The following is a 19918-nucleotide window of genomic DNA, read 5'->3' as shown; positions in this document are numbered from 1 at the left end:
TCTTCACAGCGAGTCTGTACCTCTCCATACACCTTTAGAGGCTGTCGCTGTTCGGGTGTGGACGCCACAGGCTGTTACCTTCCACCAGATGGTGATGTCGCACAGCATGTCCTGGCTGCTCTGATAACTCAATTGCCTCCACCTTTCCTGTTACTGGGCGACTTTAACGCCCATAACCATCTGTGGGGTGAGTCAGTGGCAACAGGTCGAGGCGCCATCGTTGAGCATTTATTGGCGCAGCTCGATCTCTCGATCTTAAATGATGGTGCCTTCACACACTTCAGTGTGGCGCATGGCACATACTCCGCCATTGACCTTTCCATCTGTAGCCCTAGCCTCTTACCGTCTGTCCAATGGAGACTGCATGACGACCTGTGTGGTAGTGACCACTTTCCGATCTTTCTGTCACTGCCAGAGCGTCAGTCTTCTGGGCGCCCTAGCAGATGGGCTATGAATCAGGCTGACTGGGATTTGTTCTCCTCCACTGCCGCTATTGAGCCTCTCTCTAACGATGCCATTGATGCAGTGGTTCAATCGGTCACCACCGGCATCGTTACTGCCGCCGAATCTGCCATTCCCCGTTCTTCTGGGTCCCTTCGGCGGCGGATTGTGCCTTGGTGGTCGCCTGAGATCGCTGAAGCGATTAAAGCTCGCCGGTGGGCGCTCCAGCGTCACAAGCGGCATCCCTCAATCGACCACCTTTTCGCCTTCAAACGGCTGCGAGCGCGAGCCCGCTGCATTATCCGCCAACGCAAGCAGGAGTGCTGGGAGCGGTATGTGTCCACCATTGGCCTCCATGTCACTCCATCGCAGGTCTGGGCCAAGATTCGCCGCCTCTATGGCTATCGGACCCCTGTCAGTGTCCCTGCGCTCTCACTGAATGGAGCAGTTTGTACTGACTCCGACGTTATTGCAAACCGCTTGTCAGAGCACTTTGCTATGACTTCCGCTTCTGCCAACTACCCCTTGGGCTTCCGCTCCATTAAGGAGCCGATAGAACGTCGGAGTCTTCCTTTTCGCACTCACCATCCTGAATTGTACAATGTTCCATTCAGTGAGTGGGAATTTCGAAGTGCCCTCGCCGCTTGTCCTGATACCGCTCCTGGGCCAGATAACATCCACTCTCAGATGCTGAAACACCTTTCAGTGGACTGCCAGCGACGCCTCCTCGATCTTTACAACCGCATTTGGGTCGACGGTGAGTTTCCGTCGCAATGGCGGGAAAGTCTTGTTGTCCCCATTCTGAAACCAGGGAAGAACCCTTTGGAGGTGGACAGCTACCGTCCCATTAGCCTCACCAACGTTCTTTGCAAGTTGCTTGAACGGATGGTGAGCCGGCGCTTGAATTGGGTACTGGAGTCTCGAGGCCTTCTGGCTCCGTCTCAGGGTGGGTACCGTAAAGGCCGCTCCGCCGCCGACACTCTGGTGAGCCTGGAGTCGGCCATCCGTACTGCCTTTGCCCGCCGTCAGCATCTGGTTCCTGTCTTTTTCGACATGCGGAAGGCGTATGATACGACATGGCGTCATCACATCCTTTCTACGCTTCATGGATGGGGTCTTCGGGGCCCTCTGCCGATCTATATTCGCAATTTTCTGTCGTATCGTACCTTCAGCGTGCACGTCGCGGCCTCATATACACTCCTGAAAATGGAAAAAAGAACACATTGACCCCGGTGTGTCAGACCCACCATACTTGCTCCGGACACTGAGAGAGGGCTGTACAAGCAATGATCACACGCACGGCACAGCGGACACACCAGGAACCGCGGTGTTGGCCGTCGAATGGCGCTAGCTGCGCAGCATTTGTGCACCGCCGCCGTCAGTGTCAGCCAGTTTGCCGTGGCATACGGAGCTCCATCGCAGTCTTTAACACTGGTAGCATGCCGCGACAGCGTGGACGTGAAATGTATGTGCAGTTGACGGACTTTGAGCGAGGGCGTATAGTGGGCATGCGGGAGGCCGGGTGGACGTACCGCCGAATTGCTCAACACGTGGGGCGTGAGGTCTCCACAGTACATCGATGTTGTCGCCAGTGGTCGGCGGAAGGTGCACGTGCCCGTCGACCTGGACCGGACCGCAGCGACGCACCGATGCAAGATAAGACCGTAGGATCCTACGCAGTGCCGTAGGGGACCGCACCGCCACTTCCCAGCAAATTAGGGACACTATTGCTCCTGGGGTATCGGCGAGGACCATTCGCAACCGTCTCCATGAAGCTGGGCTACGGTCCCGCACACCGTTAGGCCGTCTTCCGCTCACGCGCCAACATCGTGCAGCCCGCCTCCAGTGGTGTCGCGACAGGCGTGAATGGAGGGACGAATGGAGACGTGTCGTCTTCAGCGATGAGAGTCGCTTCTGCCTTGATGCCAATGATGGTCGTATGCGTGTTTGGCGCTCTGCAGGTGAGCGCCACAAGCAGAACTGCATACGACCGAGGCACACAGGGCCAACACCCGGCATCATGGTGTGGGGAGCAATCTCCTACACTGGCCGTACACCTCTGGTGATCGTCGAGGGGACACTGAATAGTGCACGGTACATCCAAACCGTCATCGAACCCATCGTTCTACCATTCCTAGACCGGCAGGGGAACTTGCTGTTCCAACAGGACAATGCACGTCCGCATGTATCCCGTGCCACCCAACGTGCTCTAGAAGGTGTAAGTCAACTACCCTGGCCAGCAAGATCTCCGTATCTGTCCCCCATTGAGCATGTTTTGGACTGGATGAAGCGTCGTCTCACGCGGTCTGCACGTCCAGCACGAACGCTGGTCCAACTGAGGCGCCAGGTGGAAATGGCATGGCAAGCAGTTCCACAGGACTACATCCAGCATCTCTACGATCGTCTCCATGGGAGAATAGCAGCCTGCATTGCTGCGAAAGGTGGATATACACTGTACTAGTGCCGACATTGTGCATGCTCTGTTGCCTGTGTCTATGTGCCTGTGGTTCTGTCAGTGTGATCATGTGATGTATCTGACCCCAGGAATGTGTCAATAAAGTTTCCCCTTCCTGGGACAATGAATTCACGGTGTTCTTATTTCAATTTCCAGGGGTTTAGTTCCTCCCAAGTCCAGGAGAACGGTGTGCCACAAGGTTCGGTTCTCAGTGTGTGTCTGTTTTTAAAAGCTATTAACGGTCTCGCTGCGGCCTGTATGCTGACTTCTGCCTTTACTACAGCTCTATTGGCATTGCAGCTGCTGAACGTCGGCTACAGGGCGCAATCCGCAAGACGCAGTCTTGGGCTGTAGCGCATGGTTTCCAGTTTTCCGTAGCCAAGACCTGCGTTATGCATTTCTGCCGGCGACGCACTGTTCACCCGGAGCCGCGGCTTTATCTTGACGGCGAGCTTCTTAAAGTGGTGGAGTCACATAGGTTTTTGGGGATGGTTTTTGATGCCCGGTTGACTTGGCTGCCTCATATTCGGCAGCTTAAACAGGCGTGTTGGCAGCATCTAAATGCTATGCGATGCCTGAGCCACACCAGGTGGGGCGCCGACCGATCTACTCTCCTACGGCTTTACCAGGCGTTAATCCAGTCCCGTCTGGACTACGGGAGTCTGGCTTACGGCTCAGCATCCCCATCTGCGTTGCGGGTGCTGGACCCAATCCTCCACAGCGGGATACGCCTTGCCACTGGTGCCTTCCGAACCAGCCCTGTGGACAGCATACTTGTGGAGGCAGGTGTCCCTCCACTGCGGTTACGACGCCAACAATTACTGGCTGCTTATGCTGCCCATGTTTTTAGCTTGTCCGGGCATCCAAATTATCGTGTCCTCTTCCCGCAGTCAGTCGTTCATCTGCCAGAACGTCGGCCACGGTTGGGGTGCCCGATCGCCGTACGTGTCAAACAGCTTCTTTCCAGGCTTTGGTGTTTCCATGTTCCACCTCCTTTCCGGGCCCCTCTGCGTACACCCCCGTGGTGTGTGCCTCGCCCTTGCCTTCGGCTCGACTTGGCACATGGCCCGAAGGACTCAGTCCCTCCGGAGGCCTTCCGACGCCGTTTTTATTCCATCCTGGCCACGTATCAGGGCTCTGGCGTTGTCTACACCGACGGTTCGATGGTTGCTCGTCTAGTCGGTTATGCCCTAACTCTAGGGGACCATTCTGAACAACGTTCGTTGCCGGCTGGCTGCAGTGTTTACACTGCTGAGTTGGTCGCCATCTTTCGTGCCCTAGAGTATATCCGCTCCTGCTCAGGTGAGTCCTTCGTTATCTGTAGCGATTCCCTGAGCGGTTTACGAGCTCTCGACCAGTGTTTCCCTCGTTCTCGTCTGGTGATGGCTATCCAGGAGTCCCTGCATACTCTCGCCCGTAGCGGCAGGTCTGTGGTCTTTGTTTGGACCCCAGGCTATGTTGGTATACCCGGCAATGAAACTGTTGGCCGCCTGGCGAAAGAGGCCACCAATGCGCCATCTCTGGAGATTGGCCTCCTGGCGGCTGATTTGCGGGCAGTCTTACGCAGCGAAGTTCTCTCGTTTTGGGATTCTGAATGGCGCGGTCTGACCACCCCTAACAAACTCTGTGCCGTCAAGGAGACGACTACTGTGTGGCGGTCATCCATGCGAGCCAACCGCAGGGACTCAGTCGTCCTTTGTCGGCTCCGCATTGGCCACACCCGACTCACGCACAGTTATTTACTGTGTCGTGAGGATCCCCCTCTTTATCGTTGTGGGGCGTCCTTGACGGTGGTCCATATTCTGTCGGAGTGCGGCCTTTTAACCGTGCTCAGGCAGACTTTTGCAATGCCTGACACGCTCTCTGCTCTTTTATCAGATGACTCTGCCATGGTGGACTTGGTTTTGTGTTTTATTCGGGCAGGTTTTTTTTATCCTTTAATCTGAGTTTTTTAGTGTTGATTCTGGCTTTTAGACTCTGATTTTAAACTGAGTTTTTAAAGTGTCCTTGGTGGTTGGCTTTTCCTCTTTTTCTCTACGGTCGGCCAACCACCGTCACACTGTGTGTTTTAATTTGTTTTGTCTGATCTCTGTCAGAGTATTTCATGTCCTGTTTCGTCTGCTGTCTTTCCTGTTGTTCGTTTTTTATTCTCTTCGGGTGGTTTTAGTTTTTATGGAACAAAGGACCGATGACCATAGTAGTCTGGTCCCTTTAATCCCACAAACCAACCAACCAATGCTGCGCTGCCTCATGTGTTCACGCCAAATTCTGATCTATTTTTGAGAACTATTAATACATTTAAACTATTACCTATTACGTCCAGGAACTTTTTCATTGCTGGAGGTTCTGTTCTTTTTTCAGTTAATTTTAAAATATTGTTATTATTTTCAAAAATTCTTAAATATGAATTATTATTTGTAAATATTACAGAGCCCTTATGCGCATTTAAGTGTTTTGAAACAAAACGATGGGCAAGTAGCGGTACATCATTCGTTACTGGCGGCCAGCGGGCAAATATTTGTATTATCCCTGGAGCAGCGGCCCAGCGAACGTCCATTCCCTTGCTAACAGGCGGCGTCCTGTTCTACACATCTTTGCGCCGATGTAGGGGCTTGTGCACTGCCGATGCGATAATCTTGTTTCAAAATATTTAATCTCCTTCTAAATTATTTTAAATGTATTTTAAATATTTTATTGTAATTAACGTTGGTATCTGATATGTACTAGATGAAGGTTTTTATAATTATACACAAGCAATTTTGTGTGTGTTAAATTTTGTGTCCCGCCTGGATGGGCAGTGTTCGTGCGAACTGCATCTGTAACATAGACCGAGAGTGAAGGTTGAAATGGCTCTAAGACCTATGGGACTTAACATCTGAAGTCATCAGTCCCCTAGAACTTAGAACTACTTAAACCTAACTAACCTAAGGACATCACACACATCCATGCGCGAGGCAGCATTCGAACTTGCGTCCGTAGCGGTCGCGCGATTCCAGACTGAAGCGCCTAGAACCGCTCGGCCACTATGGGCGCCGAGCATTGAGGCAATAATATCACCGGTACACCAGGTTCAAGATACCAGTTTAGTAAAACACCGTACCCTGATGTGTGAAGAAGTCCCTGCTCCACATCATCGCCCGATATGAATCGACGACCGTTCAAGGTTTCTATGGAACGAAGGTAGATGTCCGCAAGGGCTTTTGTCAAATTGCGACCACCATGGAACTTGATGCACCATCACAAGGGTGGTTTTCGACAGACATGTTGTCCCATACATGTTGTTGATGTTTACAAGTGTTTATCCTTCGGTAGTCAAGGAAAGGAGCTTGGTCTTGCTGGGACTCATGCGGTAATAATGTCGCCATAGTTCACGTTTCCGCATTTACCGAAAGCACGTCGGAAAGACGCGAATGCAACACTAATCCCTTTCCTACGTATCGGTGCTTATGTATCCACATCGTAGTCGCACTACGACGCATATACACTATACAGCAATTCCGTGAAATGAACACTTTTTATTGTCCCTTATAAGCAATAAGGAGATGCTACTCACATCTGTTTGTGTGGACTAAATAATTTAATCTCATTTAAATAATTTGTCTGAGTTGTTTTAGGGTAAATGTAAGTGCTACTCTGAAGTGATTAGATCACCACAAGAGACGAAATCGTGCCGAACTGCATCAAACAAAACTACATGTATATTGTATATGTGTACTCCGGAAGCCACGTTATTGTGTGTATCGGAGGGTACTTTAGGTACATCTGATACCCCCTTCACTGTTTTTTTTTTCTAATGGTGCGTAGTAAGAATGGTTGTCGATAAACCTCCACGTTAGCTCAAATTTGTTGCATTTTCTCGTCTTGGTCATTTCGCGAGACGTATGTGGAGGAAACAATATCTTACCCAACTCTTATCGGAAAGTACTCTCTTTGTATTTAAATAGTAAATTTCTCCGTGTTGCATGATGCTTCTCTTGTAGCACCTGCCACTGGAGGTTTTTGAGTACCTCCGTAACGCTCTCGTGTCGAGTAAGCGATCCCGTGAAGAAATGCGCCGCTGTTCTTTGTATTTAGTCATATATTAATCCAACCTGGTAACGTTCCCAGATTGATGACAAAGACTCACGAATCGGTCGAATTAGTGTTTTTTAAGCCATCTCTGTCGTGGCTGAATCACGTTTCCCTAAGATTCTTCCTATGAATCTCAGCTTGGCATATGCTTTTCCTACTACTTGTTCTATATGGTCACTCCACTCTAGGTCGCTCTACGTTGTTACTGTTAGGTATTTCACGGTAGTTACTGTTTCCAGCGATTTGCCACCAATAGTGTCACTGTACGCCTATTTATGCGCAATATGCAACATTTATTTACTTTCAAGGTCAACCTCCAGCCCGTGCACCATTTATCAAACCTCTGCAGTCCTGCTGGCGTCGCTAACTTCTCGTAGACAACCGCGTCATCTGCAGACAGCCTTATGGAACTCTGACGTTATCCACTAAATCATTTATGAATATTTTACACAGAAACGGCCGTACCTCTTTTCTTTGGTACTCCAGAAATTACCATAACATATATAGATTTTGTTCCAACAAGAGCGACATGTTGAGTTCTATCTGCATCTGCTGGGTTCTGTCTGGTCTGATGGCCCATTCGGCAAGCTTGTATTTTTTTTCACTAAACGGCAGTGCGGGATTTGTCAAATGCCTCCCTAAAGCCAAGGGACACGGCGCCAACCAGAGTGCCGATATAAACAACGCTATGTATCTCATGGGCGAAGAGAGGGAGACGAGTTTCGCAAGATCTCTGTTCGTGAAATCCGTGTTGGTTTTTATAGAGGAGATTCTTGTTCTCCAAAAGCGACGTAGTACGTGAGCGGGAAACATTCCCCATAGCTCTACATAAAAGTAGCGTCAGCGATATAGGCCTATAATTATGTGCATTGCCATAAGTCCTTCTTGACATCGTGAATAATCAGCGCTTGTTGCCAGTCGCTGCTCCGGCGACTTACCACAAACTGCTGATAGAAGGGGAGCAAATTCTTTCGTGTAGTATTTGCAGAACCTTACAGATATCTCGTCTGGTACAGAAGTCTTACAACTATTAATCGATTGTAATTCCTTTTCTATTGCGCTGTCACTTATCTCAGTATCTCAATATTTGGCATTCCGGCAATCGTGAAGAGACCGTATTATGTCGATTGAGAGGAGGTCATATTACGATCTTCCGTGGTGAAACGGTTTCAGAAGTCTGAATTCAGTATTTCGGTGTTCCGGTGCCGGCTTCTATTGTCACTGAGCGACTGAGTAGATTGTTTAGATCAGTTTGCTGATTTTACATAAAGTCTAAATGTCTTAGGGTTTCTAGTCACATTGGTTGCGAAAATTTTACTTTAAATTTCATTAAACTCTTCTCTCATTCCTCTACTTCTACTCATTTTCACTTCTTTCGGGTTTTGTTTGTCAGGTAGCATTTAACTTTGCTTAAATCTGTGTTGATGCACTCTTTGATTTCGTAAAAACTTTATAACAAGGAATTATGAACTGCATTTGGTCTTTCCAGTCACTAGATACCTTGCTGGGAACGTACTTGTCTAATGAGTATTGAACGAATTGTCCATAAATTCGTCCTCAGGAGTGAATACGTGATGCTGACTACTCAGATACTTTGCAGTTGTATCCTGTCTCTTGTGCTAAGCAAAAATATTTTCCTATCTTCTTCAACATTTCTAATAACAGCCGTAGGCACTGAAGTTGTTATGGCCCTAATATCACTGACGCCTCCATCTACTTTAAATAATTCGAAAATAACAGGTCTGTTATTTGATAGGAGGTGTAAGACGTTAACATCAGGAGTTTGTTCTCTATCTGATCGAAGTAATACTCGATCATGACATTCAGAGTAATGTCACACGAATGTCTAACACTAATTAAAGGCTGGAAAACAATTACTAGTATACTGGAGTCAAGTCGATTTAGTACACTTTCTACTTCTAGATACGGTAGGTTGGCCTAAGTTTTAATGCCCAGAAGGTCAGGCACAAATCACATTAAAAATAAACGACGAAAATAAAAGAACCGGATTAGAAGGAAAAATTAAACACTGTAACAGGAGTCAATATACGTTTTGGGCTGTCTTGGGCAAAGATGTCGTAGTACCAAATAGAGATGTTGTTGAGTGTGAGAAAAGCTGTCACCAAAAATCGAATGTGTGATCAAATCTGGTCATAACAAACGAAAAGTTTCAGTATTCAGCTTTTCGTTGTTTTCATGGTGTACAGTGTCGTCGTTTCACCAGTAAAGTAAGCCTTTGTTCCTCAGTAATGTTTTAGCAGGTCTACGTTTCTTCTAATTCAGACTATCCTGATTACCTTTTCCTGTTGGTACATGACGCTAGTCGAATACATTATATTTTTGATAATACCAAATTAGACAAGATCTGACACTGGCTTTTGAAAGTGCTAGTGGGCAATGTGATTTTAGTTAGTACTTGAAAAAACCATCATTCTAAAAATTTGTAAGACGAAGCATGTATTTTTAAAGAAATGTAAAAACGATTTTATGTAACAAACACAATATAATCATTGAAAATGTCAGACAAGAATTACTGGAAAAGAAAAATTGAATCCTTACGAATTTTCTTTGTTACTTATTCGAGATGGTCTCTTCTCTTGTTCTGAAAAATGTGTGAGTTGTACAAACATCTCGATTGGTATAAGAAAATAAGACAGTATTTTATGTAACCTACATGCAAAATATACAAGTGTTTGTGAATGTATCCATCATAAAATACTGCAACGAGAATCAGTTCTACACCAAGAAGACTTAACAACATTAGTGTGCGATTCGTCTCGATTACGGCTAACAGGAGAATAACGATTGAAAGAAGTGGTGACAAGAACTTACAAGGTCACAAAAAAGCAAAAGGTAAAAAGTCGAACTTTCTAATATTTGCGAATAATTTACTGCGCGTGTGCGTCAAGAAAGTTACTTATGGAGGTTCCCCAAAAAGACGACTCAGCATAGCCTCATAATATTTCGTAAAAACAACATTCTAAATATGGTGCTTGGTTTCATTTATATATAATTTTTCCTTGTAAGATCGTTCGCAAACGTTTTATGCTGTTTTATTGATTTACTATGAAAATTACCAAAAACTACGCCCTTTGTGTTATTATAATATGTTAGAATGGAAATACATTACCTTTAAAGCGATAGAAATTCACATTCTTATTAATTAATATCCGAACTTCCTCAGTGTGTAACGCATGTTGGCAGCCCTTGTTTCATGATTCTGCTGTTCGCTCGTATGAACATATTCACAGAAAAAACACAGCTTCTACATTATTCTGGGAGTCTTCAGTGGATTTTATATTCTGTAACAACATCACATCTCCAGAACCAAATACAACAGTGATGTTGTAGAGTGCATTCTCTGCACACGAAGTGATGGTCGATGCTCCAGCATTCATTTTGGAGCAAACATGGCTCAATCTGTCGACGAGAGGCGACAGATAGCGATGGAAGCAAATGCCAGAGAACTGAAGCGACAGCGTGCATAACTTTTTACTTACCCACTTATATCGCACTGGCTTCGGCTTCGTTCAGGGAAAATCTGTGATAACAGCACCTGCAAAACAAGAATTCCAATCTACAGGTAATGCTTTATTAAGGAACATCTGTAGTAACGTGACAGAACTAAGTGTATTTCATAAACTAGAGGAAAACCTATGATTAACGGATGAGTTAAGCATTACGTCTATTGCATGGTAACTACTTTATACAGTTACTGAAGAAGCTTCAAAGTGAGTCAAGTGGGATGAAGAAATATGCTTCAGTGAATTTTATTTGAACCGTTTTGGGAGGAGGTTAATTTCATACCATCAGCCGCAGAGGGGAGCGAGAGAGAGAGAGAGAGAGAGAGAGAGAGAGAGAGAGAGAGAGAGAGTGAGTGAGAGAGAGAGAGAGCTGCTTTATTGGCTGTTACGAATAAAATCCAGCATAATCAATGTACAGAACTTACAGGGAAAGAAGCAAATAGAAGAACAAAAAGACTTTATCTACTAAGTAAGGAAGGTAAGAGAATTAATCTATTTCAGATTGGATCAGCACCACTCTTAGATTGTCCTTTGAGTGTACTGTCGTCGACAAGAAACGCAGAACAACTAGAACACTACTCCAACTATGAGTAGTGAATGGCAGTTCTCTTTAAATGTGGTTCATTCAAGACAATGTCTATAACAGAGAGAACGAACCCGATACTATGCAATTACGAAAGCATCGGCAAGTTTGAGAATATTTTCAGTACCTTGGGATAATAACATAGACATGGCGAACATAAAGATCAGAAGTATGGATGACGAATCGAAGATCCATATTTATTGGAAGAATTCTGGCGAAGTGCAATACATCTGTAAGGCAAGCCGCGTGCAAAATGTTAGTGTGACTAATTCTAGGACGTTATTCGATCGTTTGTAACAGGTGGGTGCTGCTCATATTTAAGTCTAACGGAGATTCTCAGGACACTGAAAAGGAATCTTTGGAAAAGGATCGATACGTTCTCGTGAAACCCTGCTGGGTAAATTCGATGAGTCCATATTAGGCTATGGAACAGTTCTGTTGTATCCATAGTTGATGATGATGTTTGGTTTCTTGGGCGCTCAACTGCGAGGTCACCAGCACCCGTACAAAATCTCAATATCTACACAGTCCAATCTTGCTATTTTCACGAATGATGATGAAATGATGAGAACACAGACACCCAGTCCAAGGGCAGAGAAAAATCCCCAACTCGGCGGGGAATCGAACCCTGGACCCCGTGATGGAGCGGCAGCAACGCGAGCCACTATAACACGAGCTGAGGACTGCATCCATTGTGTAGTACAAGTAGGAATCATTATATTATGAGAAAGACGATTAGGGTGCGCACCCAGAGATACATTCAGTTTTTCCCTAACTACAGACAAGAATGGAAACCGGCAGATTGTACTGTCTTCCATGCGGTATACAGTGCTTCACAGAATTTATATATAGTTGTAATGGGTAAGTAAACCGGTCGTGGCTGTGTTGAAAGATGCGTTTCGCCTGGAGTGATCTTCGGAAGCGACGACAAACGCATATGGGGAAGGACGGACGAAGTATCAACTATTTTCAAATACTAGTTTAATGAATTACCAACCACTATGCCACATGCTCAGTGCGAATAATAGGAACTAGTGTGTTGGCATTGGAAAGAAGAGACAAAAATACAACGAAATGAACATGAGAGAATATACCTGATGATTTTATCAAATACTCTTAAGTGTATAATTTTATGGACTACTCATTATAAGCAAACTAAATAGATGAATTTAAACAAGGTTGATCGACTACATGAACATCACCAGCCATGAAGTTTATAAGCTCAAAGGACTATGAAACTTGTGTAGGCGACTAGATCGAATGATCTGCCTGTACAACAGTAGATGTCAACGCACTGGGAGACAGCTGACTCGTTGGCAACTTTTCTCATTAAGAGCGCCGAAGAGGAAAAGATGCCAACCGAGCGGACATTGAACACTACAGTTCCAATTCGGAAACATAAGGAGAAGTCACCTGAATGTTACTATTGTAGTGCTGAATGAGTCATATCATATACAGTAAAGATCTTGGTGAAAGTCTGTGGAACCACCAGTGTTATACATCCAACTCACTTGCGTATGGACAAACACTGAGAAGTTTTCCTGGGCCGTGTGCCAAGTGATTTCATATGGTTTGCCCTGCGAGACCATAAACGACATGTAGAACTGATGAAATGGATCTAACTGCTCCACCATAATACTAAAGATGGAGCAGTATCCGCTTCTGGGTGTCAGGTAACAAACTGCATCAGAGATCTGCTCTTTCTTCCTTTCTCTTCATCACAATAATGGACATGGTCACCAGCGATTTTCAGAAACTAACTCTTCGTAACACTGCTGTATGCTGATGATCGTCTACGGGTCGCTACGACTCCAACAAGTCCAAGCCAGGAAGGACTGAACAGTCAATATAAAGAAGACTGTTGACAGATGGACATAATACGGTCACCATCAAGATCTACGGTATAGATTTTACAGTGACACCTATCTTCAAGTTTCGCGGCTCAAAAATTGCTACCAATTGCTCACTCGTTCCCAGAACCACAAACTGCGTTAGTATTGCTTAAATGCGGACAATAATTGGTGTTCTTTGTAATAAGAAGATCCCCGACCATCACAAGTCAAACATACACCTCTCTGCAATCCATCTAGTTGCATTGGACAGTACGGAACGTTGGCCCGTAACAAAAGAGGCAGAGCTACGACTTGCTGTAATGGAAAAATGTTTCAGTAGACATCTAGCCTGATACTTCATGTGACTAATGATGAAATTCGCAGGGGGTATGAAGTGGCTCCTTTTGTTGAGAAGATGGGGGTGATAAGTGGATGCACTTCGAGCTCATGAAGAAACAGTAGCAAAAGGAGGCTTTTTGGTGAAAATCGATAGTGAACGACCAATTGGAGGGACGAGGCATTCTTGGTTAGATAACTTTCATATATATCTCAGCATAGCGAATCTCCAAGCTGACTAGGTACAAGCTGACACTTAATGGAGACAGAGATTCGAAAGTATAGACTCTGCTACAAACACTTAGGAAGAAGAGAAGAAGATTTAGACTACGTCAGAAAAGATAACATCCGTTTAGCTGGTGATTGTAAAGTGTGGACAGTTGTAAAAAGGAGTTCTGTCCAACCACAGGGCGCATGACCGCAGCTGCTGATGAAACCGCTACTATAGTTCTCAGTACGGTTCCTGAGTATTTGTTTCGTGTATAGTGAGTGTTTATGTCGACAACGAACCAACGCCAATAGGAGTAATTCAGTGATACAATCCGAAGTCACGGGCAGAAGATGGAGAAGTAAACATTACACGAATGCGTTGAACGCGTAACTCACATGTGATGAGAGATGATCATCTTATAATCAAGAGGGATTGAAACGGTGCAGTAGAGGAAGCAACTGAGGTTGGTGTTACCGGAGAACACGGGTTTGGTAGTAGAAATGAGGTAGGACAAAGATTATTAGAGTACTTTAGGTAGTAACATAGAAAACACTTTTTAAAAATCACAAGTCGAGGAGATATACTTGGAAACAGCCTGGAGACACGGGATGATTCCATATGCTTTGTACCATTGACAAACAGAGATTTGGAATTAGATACTGGATTGCAAGACGTACCCACAAGCAGATATAGACTGAGGCTACAATTTAGTAATGAAGAAAAGTAAACTGGAGCTTAAGAGAATCGCCTGGAAGAACCAATGTGGAGCGAACTTAGACACTGAAACACTGAGGATTGATTATGTGCTTTTGGAGATCTCTACGTTTGTAGATTCTGCGATAGTGAATGGTATACTATGATGAAGAGGAATCATCATCTCTAAAAATGGCAATCCCTGTTTCTGGATGGACAAATACCAGGAAGGCAACTACCAAAAAACCTTCGGTAACAGAAGAAGTACTTCAGTTCGCATACGAAAGAAGGATGTGCAGAAATGTCCAGGAAAAGACAGGTGTAAAGCAATATAAGACACATACGACTGAAATAAATAAGAAGTGCCGAAACTAAGGTAAAATGGCTACAGGAAAAATGTGAAGGAATAAATAAAGAAATGCTTCGCGGAAGGACCGATTCAGCATATACAAAGGTCAAAACAAGCTTCGATGAAATTAAAAGCAAAAGTATCCGCAATAAGATTGTATAAGGACTTCCGCCGTTAAAGGCAGAGGAGAGAGTGGAAGTGGAGGAAGGTGGAGGAAGTGAAGGAACTGTATAACGACGCGATAGAAGAACAAAATGCAGTCGATTTGGAAGACACAGGGACTCACTATTTCAGCCAGAGTTTGATACAGCCGTCTAAGACCAGCAATCAAGTAGTGCAGAAGGCATAAATACGATTCCTCTCTCTGTCTTGTGATGACTGGGTGTTGTGTGATGTCCTTAGGTTAGTTAGGTTTAAGTAGTTCTAAGTTCTAGGGGACTGATGACCATAGATGTTAAGTACCATAGTGCTCAGAGCCATTTGAACCAAATAGGATTCCGTCGCAAATTCCGAAATCATTAGGAGGGGAGGATGCAACCAAACGGTTATTCAAATTGGTGTGTATAAGCGTTGAGGCTGAGATGTGCCATCAGAATTTCGAAAAAATGTCACCCACAGAAATATGAAAACAGGAAGAGCAGATCAGTGGGCGACATACTGCACAGTAAACTTAACAGCTCATACATTTAAATTTCTTACCGGAATAATATACAGTAGAATGAATCAGAGAACGGAGGATGTCTTAGATGACAAAAGGTTTGGCTTTAGAAAAGGCAAAGGCACAAGAGGGGAGTTTCTGACGTTTTGCTTGATAATGGAAGCTAGAGTTAAGAAAAATAAGAGATGATTATGGGATTTGTCAACCAAGATAAGGCTTTCGAGAAAGAAAAAGAAAATGAACGGTCAACTGAACACAGAATCTGGGTTGAGAGTAAACTGAAGAAAGAGGAGTAACAGAAATGAGATTATTTAGCCGGCCGATGTGGAAGAGCGGTTCTAGGCGCTGCAGTCTGGAACCGCGCTACCACTACGGTCACAGGTTCGAATCCTGCATCGGGCATGGATGTGTGTGATGTCCTTAGGTTAGTTAGGTTTAAGTAGTTCTAAGTTCTAGGGAACTGATTACCTTATACGTTAAGTCCTATAGTGCTCAGAGCCATTTGAACCTTTTTTTTTTTTTGAGGTTATTTAGAAATTGGACATCCAAACTGAGGGCCACAAAGTAGATGAAGTTAAGGAACTCTTCTACCTTGGACACAACTGATGATGGATTAAGTAAGAAGGACGCAAGAACCAGATCAGAACGTGGAAAGAGAGCTTTCCTGGCCAAAAGAAGGTCAAAAATGTCCAAATGTGTGTGAAATCTTAAGGGACTTAACTGCTAAGGTCATCAGTACCTAAGCTTACGCAGTACTTAACCTAAATTATCCTATGGACAAACACACACACCCAAGCCCAAGAGACGACTCGAATCTCCGCCGGGACCAGCCAAAAGAAGTCTGCTATCTTTACTTTTGAGGAATAAATTTCGGAGAACATATGTCCGGAGTACAGCATTGTATGTAAATGACCATGAGGAATCTGAAAGGAAGAGAACGTACACGTTTGAGGAGATCCGATCACATTAACATGACCAGCACGTAAGTTCGACGTTAAGGTGCAGTAACATTGGCTTTCGGCCAAGGTCGGAAGCATGTCCGGAACGGTGAAGCCTGTATATTGTTCACAAGCCGCCGTCGTTAAAGTATACCTTTCATTCCTAAAAGGAGCTACCCGAAACCGCCGCCGAAGCGATTGTGGTTCACGACGGGCCATAAATGAGTGAATGGTGGCTGTGGAGATGCGTACGGCCGACTAGACGTTCAACTGTTGAACAACTGAAAGCCGGTATGAACCAAGGGGCCACCAATAGTGTCCCCTCAACGACTCTTCAGAGAACGTTGATGCGTGTAGGCCTTTGAGCAGGCGCGTGGTTCATGCATCCCGCTGACTGCAGTTCATTGGTGACGAAGGTTGGAATTTCGACGCAAGTAGCCCACTGGCCATCCAATGACTGGAGACGGGTGGCCTTTTCAGATGTATCACATTTTATGCTCCATCGGATAACTGGCGTGTTATGGCCTGGGGAATGTTACCGTGGCATTCTCTCGGTCATCTAGTCATTCCGGGTGGTATGCATCTATTCGTGGGGGCCGTGACCACCCTAACACGCAGTGCGTCTCTCCTCGGCAAGATTGCATCTACCAACAGGACAATGCAACGTGTCACACAGCTAGCAGTGTACATGCCTGGTCCCAAGGGCACTGGGATGAGTTTACCGTACTCCTCCGGGCACCAAAATCCCAGGATTTAAATCCAATCAAGAACCTGTGGGACCACCTCGATCAGGCTGTTGGCGCCATGGATCCTCAACCGGTAAACCTAGCGGAGCTGAGCACGTCACTGGGGTCGGCGAGGCTCCACATCCCATTCGGTACATTCCAGAACGTCACTGACTCTTCCTGCCCGTCTCGGAACAGTGAACGCTGCAAAAGGTGGTTATTTAAGCTTTTGACAGGTGGTCACATTACTGTGGCTGGACAGTGCAGAAGTACGCTAAAAATTAGATGAACCGATAATAAATCAGTAAGTTCTCATCGAAAACGGCTAAAACGGAAAATTGTGGGAAATATGCAAAGAAGAAGGGAGAAGATGGTAGGATATGTGTTCAAACATCAGGAAATAATTTCCATGGTACTCGAGGACGTCTGTAGAAAGCAAAAACTTTGGGGCAACATAAATATTGAAATACATCGAAAAAAAAATAACTGAATTGTTTGGATGTAACTGTTACTCTGACATGAATAGATTGCTATAGTGGCGCGCTGCACCAAAACAATCAGAGAACTGGTAAATGGAAATGCCGTGTGGGTAGGGCCTCCCGTCGCATAGACCGTTCGCCTGGTGCAAGTCTTTCGAGCTGACGCCACTTCGGCGAGTTGCGTGTCGATGGGGAGGAAATGATGATGATAAGGAGAGCACAACACCCAGCTGGTAATCGAATCCGGGCCGTTAGGTACGACACTCCGTCGCGCTGACCACTCAGCTACCAGGTGCGGACAGAGAACTGGTGACTTCTCCACCCCGCCTCCTCCACCGCATCCACTTATCCCCAGCGCCACACACACACACCAGACAGTAAATAGAAGCTACGTGAACAGGAAGCTGCAATTCGACGTCAGCCAGTGTACAGAGGGGAGAGAGAGTGCGTGCACGCCGGAAGGGTGCGGCCTCGCTGGTGTTGCGGCGTGCTGACCGCAACGGCGGCTCCGCGGAAGCGCGGCTTCTGCCGCTGCTGTTGTGGCGTTTGATCCGTGCCGCTGCGGCCAATGAATGCGGGACCAGCAAATCCTGCTGCTACTTCTGCGGCCTGCTGTCCGGATACAGCCCTGCGGGGAGCTCAAGTTGCGCTCTCCATGTGTTACTGCAGCTACAAGGAACGCAGAGCGTCTGTGAAACTTCGTCGCGCCCTCGAATAGGAATAGCAGTGTCCGTGGAGCAATAATTCCGTAATTGTAAATTGAATATTTTCGCAATATTTAAATAATCTAAGTTGTGTAACAGGGTAATTAAACTTCAGTGTGTGCCAACGGCCTTGCCGCAGTGGCAACACCGGTTCCCGTCAGATCACCGTAGTTAAGCGCTGTCGGGCTGGGCTAGCACTTGGATGGGTGACCATACGGTCTGCCGAGCTCTGTTGGCAAAGGGGGTGCGCTCAGCCCTTGTGAGGCAAACTGAGGAGCTACTTGATTGAGAAGAGGCGGCTCCGATCTCGGAAACTGACATGCGGCCGGGAGAGCGGTGTGCTGACCACATGCCCCTCCATGTCTGCATCCAGTGACGCCTATGAGCTGAGGATGAAACGGCGGCCGGTCAGCACCGTTGGGCCTTCTTGGCCTGTTCGGGACGACTTTAGTTTTATTTTTTTAGTGTTTATTTTTGTACATAGCAGGCAATGGTAGGGATAACGTGTTTCATAGTCGATTTTTTAACTTTTGGTAGCATATATCTTCAGATAAGTGCGACAACCACCTCACAATCAGAATAACGGCTGCTAACAACAGTAACCTACAGAAGAATGGGACTGAGGATCTCTTAGATGACGATCAGTTTGGCTTTAGGAAAGGTGAAGTTAGTTCTGATTTTGTGCTTGGTAATCGAAACAAGACTGAGGAAAAATCAGGGCACTCCATGGGATTGTTGACGTCGAGCAACCATTCGGCAAATGTAAAATGGTGCAAGATATTCGAAACTCTGAGAAAAATAGGAGTAAGCTATACAGGTAGACGGAGAAATATACACTGATCAACAAGAACAATATGACCACCGACCTACTATCGATATAAACAAGTTCAGGCGACAGCAGCAGCATCTTCCGAGGAAGGACTGCTAATCAGACACACGCACTGTAAACGTTGCGTCAGTGAGCTTGCTGTCTCTGCGTGAAATGGGGGAGGCGCGAGATCTGTCTGAGTTTGAACGAGGGGCAGATTGTGGTGGTCCAGTGGCTCGGCCCGACAATTTCGGAAACAGCACGAGCAGTCGGGATTTCGAAGAGTGCTGCGGCGTGCGTCTTCAACGGGTGGCAAAACCAAGGGGAAGACACGTGCAGGCGTCGTGCAACTGGGCGGCTACCCTCATTACAGATGTCGGAAGCCACAGACTGGGCAGACAGGTAAAACGGGACAGACGGCGGACTGTGCCGGAACGAGCATCAGACAGTAATGCTGGCCATGCACAGTGCACCGGACACTAGCAACACTAGTAACCGCCGCAGCCGACGACCCATCCGTGTGACAAAGTTAATACCCAGGTATCGGTAGCAACGAGTGAAGTGGGCATGTAACCATGGGGCCTGGACATTGGTTTAGTGCCAGAGCGTTGCATGGTCTGATGAATCACGATACCGTCTTCAACATCCTGATCGGAGGGCGCGAATCCGACGACTTCCAGGGGAACAGATTGTGATGTAACAAAATAAAAGTGATGCTGTTAATCCATGGAAAAGTTGGAATTTGAGATTTCGCTTACTGTTTTATTAATCACAATTGGCGTAAGAATTATGGATTGACCATTGTCATAAAATATTGTATTATGAAGTGTGAATAGTTTTTACTTGCAGTTTCGCGTGGCTTGAAGGAGTCACAGCTATCGTGCTATTGATTAACAAATTCCACTATCGTCTTTGTAATAACTTCATGATCGTAGGTACGATCACACCCGGTTGTGAAGTTATTGTTATGACAAAACAATTTCCTAAGGGACCAGAAAGGCCACAAACACAACTGTAACATCACACAAAAGCGAAATTCAATATTAAAGCTGATGCAAGAAAACGATAAAACTGTTTTCTTTTTATCAATGTAACACGCACATTGGACTGC

The 19918-nt window shown here is 45.9% G+C and overlaps 1 protein-coding gene and 1 pseudogene across 2 annotated transcripts in view; one reads left to right on the top strand and one right to left on the bottom strand.

Annotated features, from left to right (window-relative positions):
- The window catches only part of LOC126335514 (protein yellow-like), a 383768-nt gene that overhangs the window by 245690 nt on the left and 118160 nt on the right, over window positions 1-19918 (bottom strand). For both annotated transcript variants that reach the window (XM_049998871.1, XM_049998872.1), the window contains exon 2: window positions 10468-10523. The gene's annotated coding sequence lies outside the window, so the exon portion shown is untranslated. The remainder of the gene's footprint in view (window positions 1-10467; window positions 10524-19918) is intronic.
- Window positions 18120-18237, top strand: LOC126337162 (5S ribosomal RNA; annotated as a pseudogene).

Source organism: Schistocerca gregaria, chromosome 2 (assembly GCF_023897955.1).
Source record: "Schistocerca gregaria isolate iqSchGreg1 chromosome 2, iqSchGreg1.2, whole genome shotgun sequence".
In the NCBI taxonomy this organism is placed as follows: domain Eukaryota; kingdom Metazoa; phylum Arthropoda; class Insecta; order Orthoptera; family Acrididae; genus Schistocerca; species Schistocerca gregaria.
Note: the sequence above shows the minus strand (reverse complement) of the source record. Positions and strands in the feature narration are given on the sequence as shown.